Below are 12,500 nucleotides of genomic sequence, written 5' to 3'. Positions count from 1 at the left end.
AATTAGCAATATTCCGGTGTTGGTTTGGAGCGTATTAATCGCTCGTGCGAATAGTTATGGACATAAGAAGTTTATGTCCATTTCTATTATTTACACATACTCAGGTATGCGGCGGGAAACCCAGTTTCCCACCCACCTGAGCTGTTGGAAATCGTCACAGCCCACCTGTATGAATCACCCTATGACCTTTTGTTATGATGCAGGGCCGAATTCCTTCGGCCAATGGACAATGGGATTGTAGGACCAGGAGATTGCATTGTGTGTGGGGCATAAATAGGCAGGCCGACCACATCCAGCTCTCACTCTCTCATCAACGGTTATCTGCTGATAGCCGGGAGCTGGATATCGAGGCGCAGGCGATCATACCCTTTGTGCGTAAGTTTCTCTCCGTTATCATTGTCTTTCTGTGAGCCAATTTCTCTCATCTCATCTCTCTCTCTCTCTCTCTCTCTGTTCTGTTCTCTCATATCTCCCCTAGACTAGGCTAGTATTGTATTGTATTAGATAGTATTGTATTGTATTGCATTTAGGTCAGAGTAGTATTGTCTTTTGTATTTATAGTTTAGTTCTGTGGTTAGGAAGTCTCTGTTATATTGTAGTGTATCATTTGTACTGTTATCCCCTTTTTACAAGTATATTAGATATAATACAGTTAATAGGCTTTGGAACCTAAACCAGTATCTGTGTATTCTCTATAGTGTTAAGTGTTCACTTGAGCGTCGGTGACGCTCAAGCAGCTGTGTAGTTAGTCAGGTTACACAAGGTTGCACTTACACCCGGTATTCACATTAAGTTATTCTGTGTATTTCATTGGTATAAGGTTTTATCATAAAGGTATAGTGTTGTGAGCGTCTGCATCGCTGGTGACCTCCTCGTGGTCTCGAGCGTAAGCTACGCCATAGCGAATCATTACCCTAGACATAACCAATAACGTGTCCTGTGATCACTGGGCCGTGAGCGAACGTGACGCTTGAGCGTCTCGCCTACGGCTGAGCGATCGCTACGCCAATAGCGTACCATTACGGTACTTCTTAAGCAAACAGCGTACAGTGTTCTTAGCTTCATAAAGGGTTGTTATACGACAAAGGAATTTAGCATTGTCAATTGGGAACTCGTCCTATCCTACTCATATCTGCACTAGGTAGATCAGCAGACATTATCCCTCCAGCAAAGGGTGGGAGGTTGTCTCATAGTGCTGGCGGGATAAGCGTCTGCTTCGCTTAGATAAAGAGTGCTGAAGGAATCCGGGAACCGGAAGTAAGAACAAAACGCTTGTGTCTTTTAAAACTGTTTTATTTCTCTTCTGTCTTGCGTATACACGCACGCATACATTTATCTGCATTTCTTTTTCAAATTTCGTATATCACTATTCCTGTTTGCCAATTTTATAGTTGATAGAAAGTGCTAAAAAGAGATTTGCTGTTATTTAATAGTAGAGGTAATAGTTAAAGTATAGAACAAACACACGGTTTGTCTGAGATACAAGGCAGTCAGTGTGGATTGCGGTAGATGATCAGGGATCATTTACATTGATAAAAGTATATATTGTGTTACGGTGGATCCTTTGCATTGCGTACACGTGTCGCTAACAAAGACTAGCGTACGCAATCCAAAAGGCAGACGCACGCAGCGTACATTACGCAACGTAGCATCCGGTTACGCTCACGTAGCTCAAGTCACGATAAAGTGAAGTAACGCAAAGGCGATAATTAACGCACAGCGGTAGATAACGCGACGCGGTAAATAACGCAAATCTATTTTTGAAAAAAATCTGAAATTTAGTTTAACAGATCCTGCTCCTAATTGGTAACACTTTTGGCCTAAAGACAATTTCTGCGCAGAAATAGATATAGAAACAAAAGTGTACATGTGTTGAGTGAGTGTGTTTTGTATACAAAAGTTTATATAACTTTAAGGTGGAACCAAAAGGAAAGCCGGGTACTCGTCAAGGGACATACGTGTAAGTGACATATACGGTGGCTAGGGAGGCATCCCTGGTTAAATAATATTTGAGCATTAGAGTATAGCGGACCATAAGGTAACAAGACCAGGAGGTCATAAGGTAACAAGACCAGGAGGTCGTAAGGTAAAAGGTCCGCTATAAAAGTCCAGTGGCACAACGCCTGGGGTGTTGGTGCAGAACCCATATAGGCCATAAGCTCTTGCTGAAGGAATCGCGGCCGGAAACATCGATTCCATTGATCTTTCAGTACATGACAAGTAGTGCTCGTGTACTGAACGATTGGACCACACGTAATTGTGTGCAGTAGTTAGTAATCTGACCTAATACCATTAGAGTAAAGTGGTCACAAACGCTATCTGTACATTCTGACGTGATTTGTGTAATTTTTTATTTTTGGAAGGGAAGTTCGCTGGTCACTCAGGAACTATCTAACAACCCCAACTTTACTGGAAAGAGTAAGTGTCCTGCGGGTAACCCTCATATGTTCCAGTAAACTGAAGGTTCCATAGGGGCCCTGTATCGAGTACGCCAGCACCATATCGGTGTGATCAGGTCGTATTGGTCGAGGTGGGCGAGTGAGTGGGGTACTCGGTAAACTGCCACCGCCGGCCTACTGTGGAGTAATTTGGTTGTCTGTAAAGGCTTGCTGAAAACCTTGATACAGAGATCCAAGGAGGACTAAGCAACACCTGCAGACTATGGGGGCCAGTTGCTCAGGTAGGGGGCGATCAACCCTGGTCAAGGTTGATTCTGTGAACCGACCAGTTGGGTCGGCACGATATGTAATGTGTGAAAAATATGGAATTCACACCGAATCTTTATGTGATGAATGGGAGAGAATGACTGTACAAGACAGGGACAAATTCCCAAGAATAGGTAGCTTCAGTCCAGAAGTGTTACAAAATTTAAGGAGGAGGATATGTCTCGTAAAATCAACAAAGAGACGAATTCAACATCATGATTGTTTACAGTTATGGCACCAGGAAGGTGAGATACAGAGAGGTTTGGCTCTGGCGGCAGGATCTGGGGCAGTCAGGAAGTTGATTGCCACAGCTCCTCCTCCACCATACATTGCAGGAGAGAAGTTGATTGCGGAGAGAAACGCACTGGGTTGTAAAACACAAACTCTTAGTAACCCTGTAAATGTTAATGATGTTAACCAAATAACTCATGCAAGTATTAACCCGTGCAAGATGTACCCTGTTTTGAACCTTCCTCAGGAGCGTGATCAAGAAGACGATTCAGCAACAATTTCAGCTCTCTCTCTTGCAGCCACCATAGCAGAGACCACAGTAGGCACAGCGACACCCACGAGATTAGTGAAAGCCCCTAGCGGAGGGATAGGTGAGGTCGTGTCAACGGGTAAGTACGGCACCATGCACTACACTGAAACAATCGTACCACAACAAGCAGTAGAATCTACACAGGAAGAGGCTGTTAGAATTGCTCCTGTAAGGGTAATAGCAGTTCCCAATGGAAAAACAGATGTGTCTGGAGCCACTCCCATAAGGAACATTGCCATGTACACTCCATTTTCCAGAATGGAATTAAGAACAATAGTGTCCGAATTTCCTGACCCCAGGAAGGATTTAGTTGCTAGCCAAAAATACATCAGGGATTTAGGTAACACTGTAGAACCCAACAACAAGGATTGGCAGATACTGCTAAGAGCTTGTTTACCTTCCAATGTTGATGCAACTCAGTTTTTAGCTGATTGTGCATTGGATAAAGATGTACCGCTTACAGACGTGTACAACAAGGATAATGTAAAAAGGATAAATTTACAGCTAAAGGAGTATTTCCCAGCCGTTGTTAAATGGAATAAAATATTTTCCATTAAGCAAAAGGAGTCCGAAACGGCAACAGAATATTTTCACCGGGCACTATTAGAAATGGCAAAGTACACTGGTATAGAAGACATTAAGACCAACCCAAACCATCGGGAAGTAGCAGTATCTGTACTGATGGATGGTTTAAAGGAAACATTAAAGACTAGGGTTCAGACCACGCAACCATGCTGGCGAGGTCTGTCAGTGTCCACATTGAGAGAGGCTGCTATTGATCACGACAGAAACATCACTAGGCACAGGGAATTGCAAAGTGATAAGTTGATGTCCGTAAGTATACAGGCGCTGACCACAAGGCAGCCTGCGTATGTACCACCGAATCCTGTGGGTAAGGCAAGTGTAATAACATGTTTTTCTTGTAACAGACCGGGACACTTTGCACGAGAATGTAGAACAAAGAATGTACAAAGATCTTTTCAACCCCCTAGACAACAACACAACACACGACATTGGGAGCAGGGTCCACAGAGGCGGAGTTTTGAGCCACATACAGGGGAAACAAAAAGATATCCCCCGAACAGAGATTGGCATGCCTCTGGTAGTTCCCAGCTAACTCCCTCACAAGTAGTTGCTGCCAATGGGATTCAGGGAGGTCAGCATACCCAATAGGGGTATGGCCATACCTGTAATCTACAGCCAGTTAAGTTGATTGCCAGTCTTGGAAGCGAACCAGAAATTGCAATCAATGTAGCTGGTAAAACTTTAAACTTTCTTGTAGACACAGGGGCGGCCAAGTCAGTGATAAATTCGACAGTGGGCATGAGAACCACTGGTAGGACAATTCCAGCCATGGGAGTAACAGGAGTAGTCCAGCACTACCCTGTTAGCAAACCAGCCGAGATTACAATAGGGCCTTTGCATACCAAGCATTCCTTTTTGCTGGCTGCATCGGCACCAACCAATCTCCTGGGTAGAGACTTACTATGTAAAATGGGTTGCGTCATTTATTGTACTCCTGAAGGTGTATTCTTGGACATTCCTGAGAATCACGCTCAGGAAGTACGAGACATGTTAGACTCCCCATCAAAATTAATGTCACATTCCATTATGACAAATAGGAATCCATCCCAAGTAGAAGAGATGATATCTCAGATACCAGAGTCACTTTGGACAAAAGATGGACAGGACACTGGATTAATGGCAAACGTAGCTCCAGTAGTTGTACAAGTAAAAGATGGTAGGATAGCTCCAAAAATCCCACAGTATCCTCTGAAGCCAGAGGTGGAGTTAGGAGTTTTTCCCGTAATAGAGCGCTTGCTACAACAGGGCATTCTAGTAAGAACGTCCAGCACAGCAAATAGTCCCATCTTCCCTGTTAAAAAGAGTGGGGGGAGGGGTTACAGGCTAGTGCAGGATCTAAGGGGGATTAACAAAATAGTTGAGAGTCAGTTCCCCGTAGTGCCTAATCCAGCTGTCATCCTAATGCAAATTCCTCCCACTGCCAAATTTTTCACTGTTATTGACCTCTGCTCCGCTTTCTTTTCGGTACCTCTGCACCCTGACAGCCAATATTTGTTTGCATTCACATACAGAGGAGTCCAATACACGTGGACTCGGTTACCCCAAGGTTTCATAGATAGTCCAAGTATATTTTCTCAGGCTTTGCATGATTGTTTACAGTCTTTCCAACCAGACAGTGGATCAGTATTGATACAGTATGTGGACGATTTATTACTGTGTTCAGATTCACTGGAAGCATCTCTGAAGGATACGAAACAGCTCCTGTTTCATCTTTCAGACACAGGTCACAAGGTTTCCAAAGACAAGTTGCAATTATGCCAAGCTAAGGTAAAATATTTGGGACACTGTCTAACACAAGGACTGAGACACCTGACCGCTGATAGAATCCAAGCCATTAGAGACATGACACTGCCACAAACCCAGCAACAGATCAGGACGTTTTTAGGAATGTGTGGGTATTGCCGTAATTGGATCCCAGGGTTTTCCATATTGGCGCTACCTTTGCAGGAAATGGTCTCTTCAAACAAACCTGATCGGATTTCGCATACAGACGAATCTGAAACAGCATTTGAGAGACTCAAACAGTGCCTAACGCAGGCACCAGCACTAGGTATGCCAGACTATGGGAAACCCTTTGAACTATACGGAACAGAAAGTGCTGGGTGCGCAGCAGGTGTACTAACACAAAAACACGGTGATGCCAGCAGGCCAATTGCATACTACAGCGCTCAGCTAGACACGGTAGCGCGATCCCTCCCCACATGCTTGCGTAGCATTGCGGCGATAGCATTGCTAGTGACGAAAAGCGAAGATGTCGTGCTAGGCCACAACCTCACAATCCATACACCGCATGCGGTATCTGCCTTATTGAATTCTGCCCAAACCAGACACGTCTCATCTGCAAGGTTTACAAGATGGGAATTGGCATTAATGGCCCCCGTAAACATCACCATAAGGAGATGCAGCGCATTAAATCCTGCAACATTTCTCCCAGGTGTGCCTGGTCAGACACAAAGGGTGGAAGGTGAGAGTGATGGGGAAGGAGGATTTAATGCAAAGGAAGATACACATGATTGTATGGAATATTTGACCCAAAATTTTACCGCAAGGCCTGACATCAGTGACAATCCACTAGAAGATGCAGAACTCACGTTCTACACGGACGGTAGTTGTCACAGACAGTCAGACTCGGGAGACTTGTGTACTGGATACGCAGTCGTAGATGACCAAGACACCATAGAAGCGGAACCGCTAGGCCCACCTCACTCAGCCCAGGTTGCTGAACTGGTCGCCCTAACCAGAGCATGTGAATTGGCTAAGGGTAAGTCAGCCAATATCTACACCGATTCCAGATACGCGTTCGGGGTAGTCCATGATTTCGGAGCGCTATGGCGGCTCAGAAATTTCATGACGGCGGCTGGTACACCGATCGCGCATGCAGCTCACATAAAAAGGCTTCTAACAGCGATACAGGAACCCGACAGAGTGGCTGTTATCAAATGTAAAGCACATACATATAGCCAAGACCCAGTATCCCTTGGTAACAGCCGAGCAGACGAAGCCGCAAAGCTTGCAGCTGCTACCCCCACACGGACAAACACCACACAGTTGATGGTATTTAATACCATCAACACACAGAAGTTGTGTGAGATGCAGAATTTGTGTTCCACACAGGAAAGAGCAGTCTGGAAGGCAAAGGGATATGGCCAGGAGTCCTCAGGGCTCTGGACGGATGGACATGGTAAACCGGTGGCCCCCAGGGCATACCTTCCATGTCTGGCTGAAGCAGCTCACGGGCTGACTCATCTAGGCAAGGATGGGATGTGCAAATTGGTAAGAGCATACTGGTGCGCCCCAGGATTCTCCTCTCATGCGGGTAAAAGAGCAATGTCATGCCTTACCTGTCTGAGAAAGAATATTGGAAAAGCAATACCTACAGAACCATCCCATATCCCACCTGCCGGCGGCCCTTTCCAGGTAATACAAATTGACTTCATTCAATTACCCCCATGTAGAAATTTGAAATATGTACTTGTCTGTATAGATGTTTTCTCGAATTGGGTCGAAGCTTTTCCAGCAGCTACAAATACCGCTATGTTTACAGCTAAGAAAATTGTGCAGGAATTTGTATGTAGATATGGTATCCCTAGAATCATTGAAAGTGATAGGGGTACCCATTTTACAGGTGATGTCTTTCAAGGAATGTGTAAATTGATGGGTATTGATAGCAAGCTGCACACTCCGTACCGTCCACAGGCGAGTGCGAAGGTCGAAAGAGTGAACAGCACTATTAAAAATAAATTGAGTAAAGTAATGGCAGAGACAGGATTGACGTGGCCAGAAGCTTTACCCATTGTTTTGTACAGCATCAGAACCACTCCCAGGTCCCCTCTTAATCTGTCTCCTTTTGAAATCTTGTTTGGTCGACAACCGCATGTCATGATTAACCCTCAGGATGATTTGAAATGTAACAATGAAGTAACTGTAAAATACTTGATTAACATGAGTAAACAGTTGAGGAATCAAAATGATAATCTGAAGTTGATGATTCCTGATTTACCAGATAGTAATTGTCATGACATTGAACCTGGGGATTATGTAATGATACGAAATTTTCTACGCTCAGGTTGTCTTATTGATAGATGGGAAGGACCATACCAGGTCTTATTGACTAGCACCACAGCATTGAAGGTTGCTGAGAGAGAGACTTGGGTCCATTCATCCCACTGCAAAAAGGTGGCCGATCCAGAGAAGTCCCGTGATAAGGAACAGACGGTAGAGGTTGTATCACTGGAGTGTCTGTTCCAGGAGGATTGAGGCGGCACCTGAGCCTTGAAGATCGAAAGCAGCTGTCGACTCCCCTCTCCCTTTTATTGTTTTTCTCCACTTCCCATCCCCTCTCCCTTAAAATTTCTTTTTCCCCCTTCTCATTCTTCTCTATTTCCTCCTCAAAGATGGACTTGCCCCAAGAGACTGTGATCCGGATTTTGATGTTAACCATGATGTTGACCAGAGCAGTCTGTTCCGGCGAGAGTACCATAGAGGTCGAGAGAGGTTCTGGAATGGGTTCCGATTATGATGATGGAGGCGTAGTTTTCCAAGATCAACCAAACCAACAAGCAAAGGCGAGTATCAGAAAACGATCCGATAGAAGAAATTGTGATGGATTGTTAGCTGAAGAAAATTGTATCTGTAGGCTCTGTGATAATCTGGTTGAAGATGGATGCATAAAGAAATGCCAATCTAGTTTTAATATCCATATAGACCGGCATCCATTGAGTGACTATCACTCCTTAGTGGGTAACGTGTTAAACCAAACAGATTGTTGGGTATGCTCTCAAGTACCTCAGGGTCACAGCAAATCAGGGCTAGTACCATTTCCTTTAACGTTAGGGGAGGTACTTGAGCTAAGTGGTGGGAGACCGGTGGACCAGAGGTTTAACATCTCCAGCCCTCCTAGTTTGAAGCTCCACCAATACCATGTGGATAGGTCCCTCTTATGTTTTAATATCTCCAATCCCAGAAAACCGGGAAATTGGGAAGTGTCATGGAGCAACCAAACCATGACATTTTCGCATAGAGCAGATAGAATGCCTACAGATACAGAGCTTGTACGCCACATAGCCAGTAGAGGAAAATCTTTCCGGTATCGATATACCTTAGGAAATAGGATTACTAGAGTTGGAGAGGTATCACCAGGATACTGTGCACATATCGTACAAACTGATACGTGCATTAAGCAGATGGAAGAATTAGGGTCAGGAGATTTCACCTGGAAGGTTTGTAACATGGTCATGTCCTTCTCCGTCCCTTATGTTCTCCCCGATGACGCATATTTCATATGCGGGAGAAAGGCGTACAAGTGGCTTGCCCCAAACTCTGAAGGATTGTGTTATATTGGAAAAGTATTGCCTGAAGTGATGACTGTTACACATGACAAAATGAAGGATATACACCGTGGTGCCCAAGCTCCTTATACTCACACTCATTACGAGCACCGAGTTAAAAGACAACTGTCAGAAAGGTTAGAGCATCCGGCCTCTGATCTTATCCATGAATCCACCGGGATTCAGGTTCTGGTAGCGTTAGATTTCACTCGTACCGCTCGAGGAGTGATGAATTATAGATACATTTCCGCACTCGCCAATTTGTTAGATAATATCACTGAAATGTATGATGACACGTTTAGATACACTGGAAGAGAACTTCAAGCTTACAAAACAGAACTAGTTCAGCATAGGATGGTTCTTAATTATCTTACAGCAGTAACAGGCGGATATTGTGTTACATTGGCAACACAGTACGGCATAAAGTGTTGCACGTATATCACAAATAGCACCGAGGATCCGGTAGAGGTCATAGACCAAAAGATGGACGATATTCTCCAATTGAAGTGGGAATTTCGTCGAAAACACAATCTCACCCTTGCTGCTGTAGGTAATGAGCTGACTGGTTGGGTGTCATGGTTGAACCCGCGAAATTGGTTCTCCGGTTTGGGAGAGTGGGCTCAAGGAGTCATAATGGATGTTGGAAAGTTTCTACTATGTATCTTGGGTGTCGTTATATCGATTGGATTGATATTTAGATGCGGGCAGGCTTTAATGAGGTGCAAACAAAGTACAAGAGTGATGAGCTTGAGGAGCGAGGAAACCGTAATTAACCTGGATTTGATTTATGACCCAATGATAGAAACCAGAATGTGATGAAAATGCGATTATACGGTCCGTTTCTTTCACCTGTTTTTCTGCTTTTCTCCAAGATACAAAGACCCCCTTGGACGAGGAAGTTGACGAGACGCTATACAGACAACAGACAAGCACCAAAGGAGAAGATTTGACAACTTTAAATATGGACACTTGATGAACTTTGCCATGGATCCCCAGTTTCCCTAGTATTTTTAAACTCACGCTAGCCCAACATTTTTTTGTAAATCTGATGGCTCAGACAAAGCTATTTGCTCATGCCCAAGGAGCAATACAGCGCAAAGAAGACGACTCTCAACAGATACCGAACACAACTTCAACAACAGATGTACATTTCCCTGACATAGAATATCATTGCATTTTTCGTAAGTGTTCTTTATCTTCATCTCTACAACCCTCAGGTAACGACACACATAGACGATAGGGAATACAGGCACAGATATCAGCAACCACATACCTCCCCCATTCATGTATCATCAACTAAAATGTGCATCCCCATTTTGTTACAACCACAGCCGAAATGAGCTCGGTAAAGTTTGACAGCCCATCCACAGACCTGTACCACAGGATAAGAAGGAATTCAAATGTATACTTCGCAATACCTCGAAGCTTGATTTACAACACGTACGGCACGATGATACATGACCCCCCAAACATGGATTCATACACACATGCTTCTGCTATCTCACTAGGTCATACCCTCTTCACACCTTCTCCTCTCTCCTCCCCTACCCAACCATGGAAATCAATTAACCCCTGACTTACATTTTTCTCCTTAAATGTTTTGTGGCAGTTATTATTGACTGCCAAAGGGTGGACTGTCAAAGTCAGAAAAATGTCTCAATGCACGTTGCCATATTTGCACCGCACACTGGTCCGCGCTGCGCGTGCGTGCGCTCTCCCGTGGATGCGCATACCCGCAATAACGTGCACTCGCAGGCGCGGTATGCGTATTTACGGTAGAGTTTATGTAGTCGTAGCGTGCGACTCATTCGTTACAAATGTTCACAATTAATGTAGTTTATAGATCACGGTCCCTTTGATAGATTCTGAAAGTTTGGTTAAAATACAATGTCCCAGAGCTGAGGAATCCCTCTTTATATCGTACGAAGGGTCTAACAGGAATCATACAGCAGTGTTTGGTACCCATCGGAAGAGTATTTAATTAGCAATATTCCGGTGTTGGTTTGGAGCGTATTAATCGCTCGTGCGAATAGTTATGGACATAAGAAGTTTATGTCCATTTCTATTATTTACACATACTCAGGTATGCGGCGGGAAACCCAGTTTCCCACCCACCTGAGCTGTTGGAAATCGTCACAGCCCACCTGTATGAATCACCCTATGACCTTTTGTTATGATGCAGGGCCGAATTCCTTCGGCCAATGTACAATGGGATTGTAGGACCAGGAGATTGCATTGTGTGTGGGGCATAAATAGGCAGGCCGACCACATCCAGCTCTCACTCTCTCATCAACGGTTATCTGCTGATAGCCGGGAGCTGGATATCGAGGCGCAGGCGATCATACCCTTTGTGCGTAAGTTTCTCTCCGTTATCATTGTCTTTCTGTGAGCCAATTTCTCTCATCTCATCTCTCTCTCTCTCTCTCTCTCTCTGTTCTGTTCTCTCATATCTCCCCTAGACTAGGCTAGTATTGTATTGTATTAGATAGTATTGTATTGTATTGCATTTAGGTCAGAGTAGTATTGTCTTTTGTATTTATAGTTTAGTTCTGTGGTTAGGAAGTCTCTGTTATATTGTAGTGTATCATTTGTACTGTTATCCCCTTTTTACAAGTATATTAGATATAATACAGTTAATAGGCTTTGGAACCTAAACCAGTATCTGTGTATTCTCTATAGTGTTAAGTGTTCACTTGAGCGTCGGTGACGCTCAAGCAGCTGTGTAGTTAGTCAGGTTACACAAGGTTGCACTTACACCCGGTATTCACATTAAGTTATTCTGTGTATTTCATTGGTATAAGGTTTTATCATAAAGGTATAGTGTTGTGAGCGTCTGCATCGCTGGTGACCTCCTCGTGGTCTCGAGCGTAAGCTACGCCATAGCGAATCATTACCCTAGACATAACCAATAACGTGTCCTGTGATCACTGGGCCGTGAGCGAACGTGACGCTTGAGCGTCTCGCCTACGGCTGAGCGATCGCTACGCCAATAGCGTACCATTACGGTACTTCTTAAGCAAACAGCGTACAGTGTTCTTAGCTTCATAAAGGGTTGTTATACGACAAAGGAATTTAGCATTGTCATATCAGAGATGTTTTCCATGGGAAGTTAATCCTGACCACAGTGACCTGCGTTAATGATTTTTAAAATATAACTTGGAGAATGCTTTATACTTGGTATAGTTTTGGGTTTGTAAAATATCAGTACTGACATCTAAGTTTATCAAAAGCTTAATCCTTCGAGCCGGAATTGAACCAGCGACATAAGGATTTCTGTACCAATCTCCTCTACTGTCCTCCGCTCTACCAGCTGAGCTATCAAAGGATTCCATGATCTTACAA

At 44.1% G+C, this 12,500-nt stretch overlaps 1 non-coding gene across 1 annotated transcript; it reads right to left on the bottom strand.

Moving 5' to 3' along the window:
* Positions 1-12,393: 12,393 nt before the first annotated feature.
* Positions 12,394-12,483, bottom strand: TRNAY-GUA (transfer RNA tyrosine (anticodon GUA)). Its single transcript is given in 2 exon segments — positions 12,394-12,429; positions 12,447-12,483. It is a non-coding gene; the product is annotated as a tRNA-Tyr (tRNA).
* Positions 12,484-12,500: the final 17 nt, after the last annotated feature.

Source organism: Pseudophryne corroboree, chromosome 4 (genome assembly GCF_028390025.1).
Source record: "Pseudophryne corroboree isolate aPseCor3 chromosome 4, aPseCor3.hap2, whole genome shotgun sequence".
Taxonomy (NCBI): domain Eukaryota; kingdom Metazoa; phylum Chordata; class Amphibia; order Anura; family Myobatrachidae; genus Pseudophryne; species Pseudophryne corroboree.
This window is presented reverse-complemented; position numbering and strand designations above follow the sequence as displayed.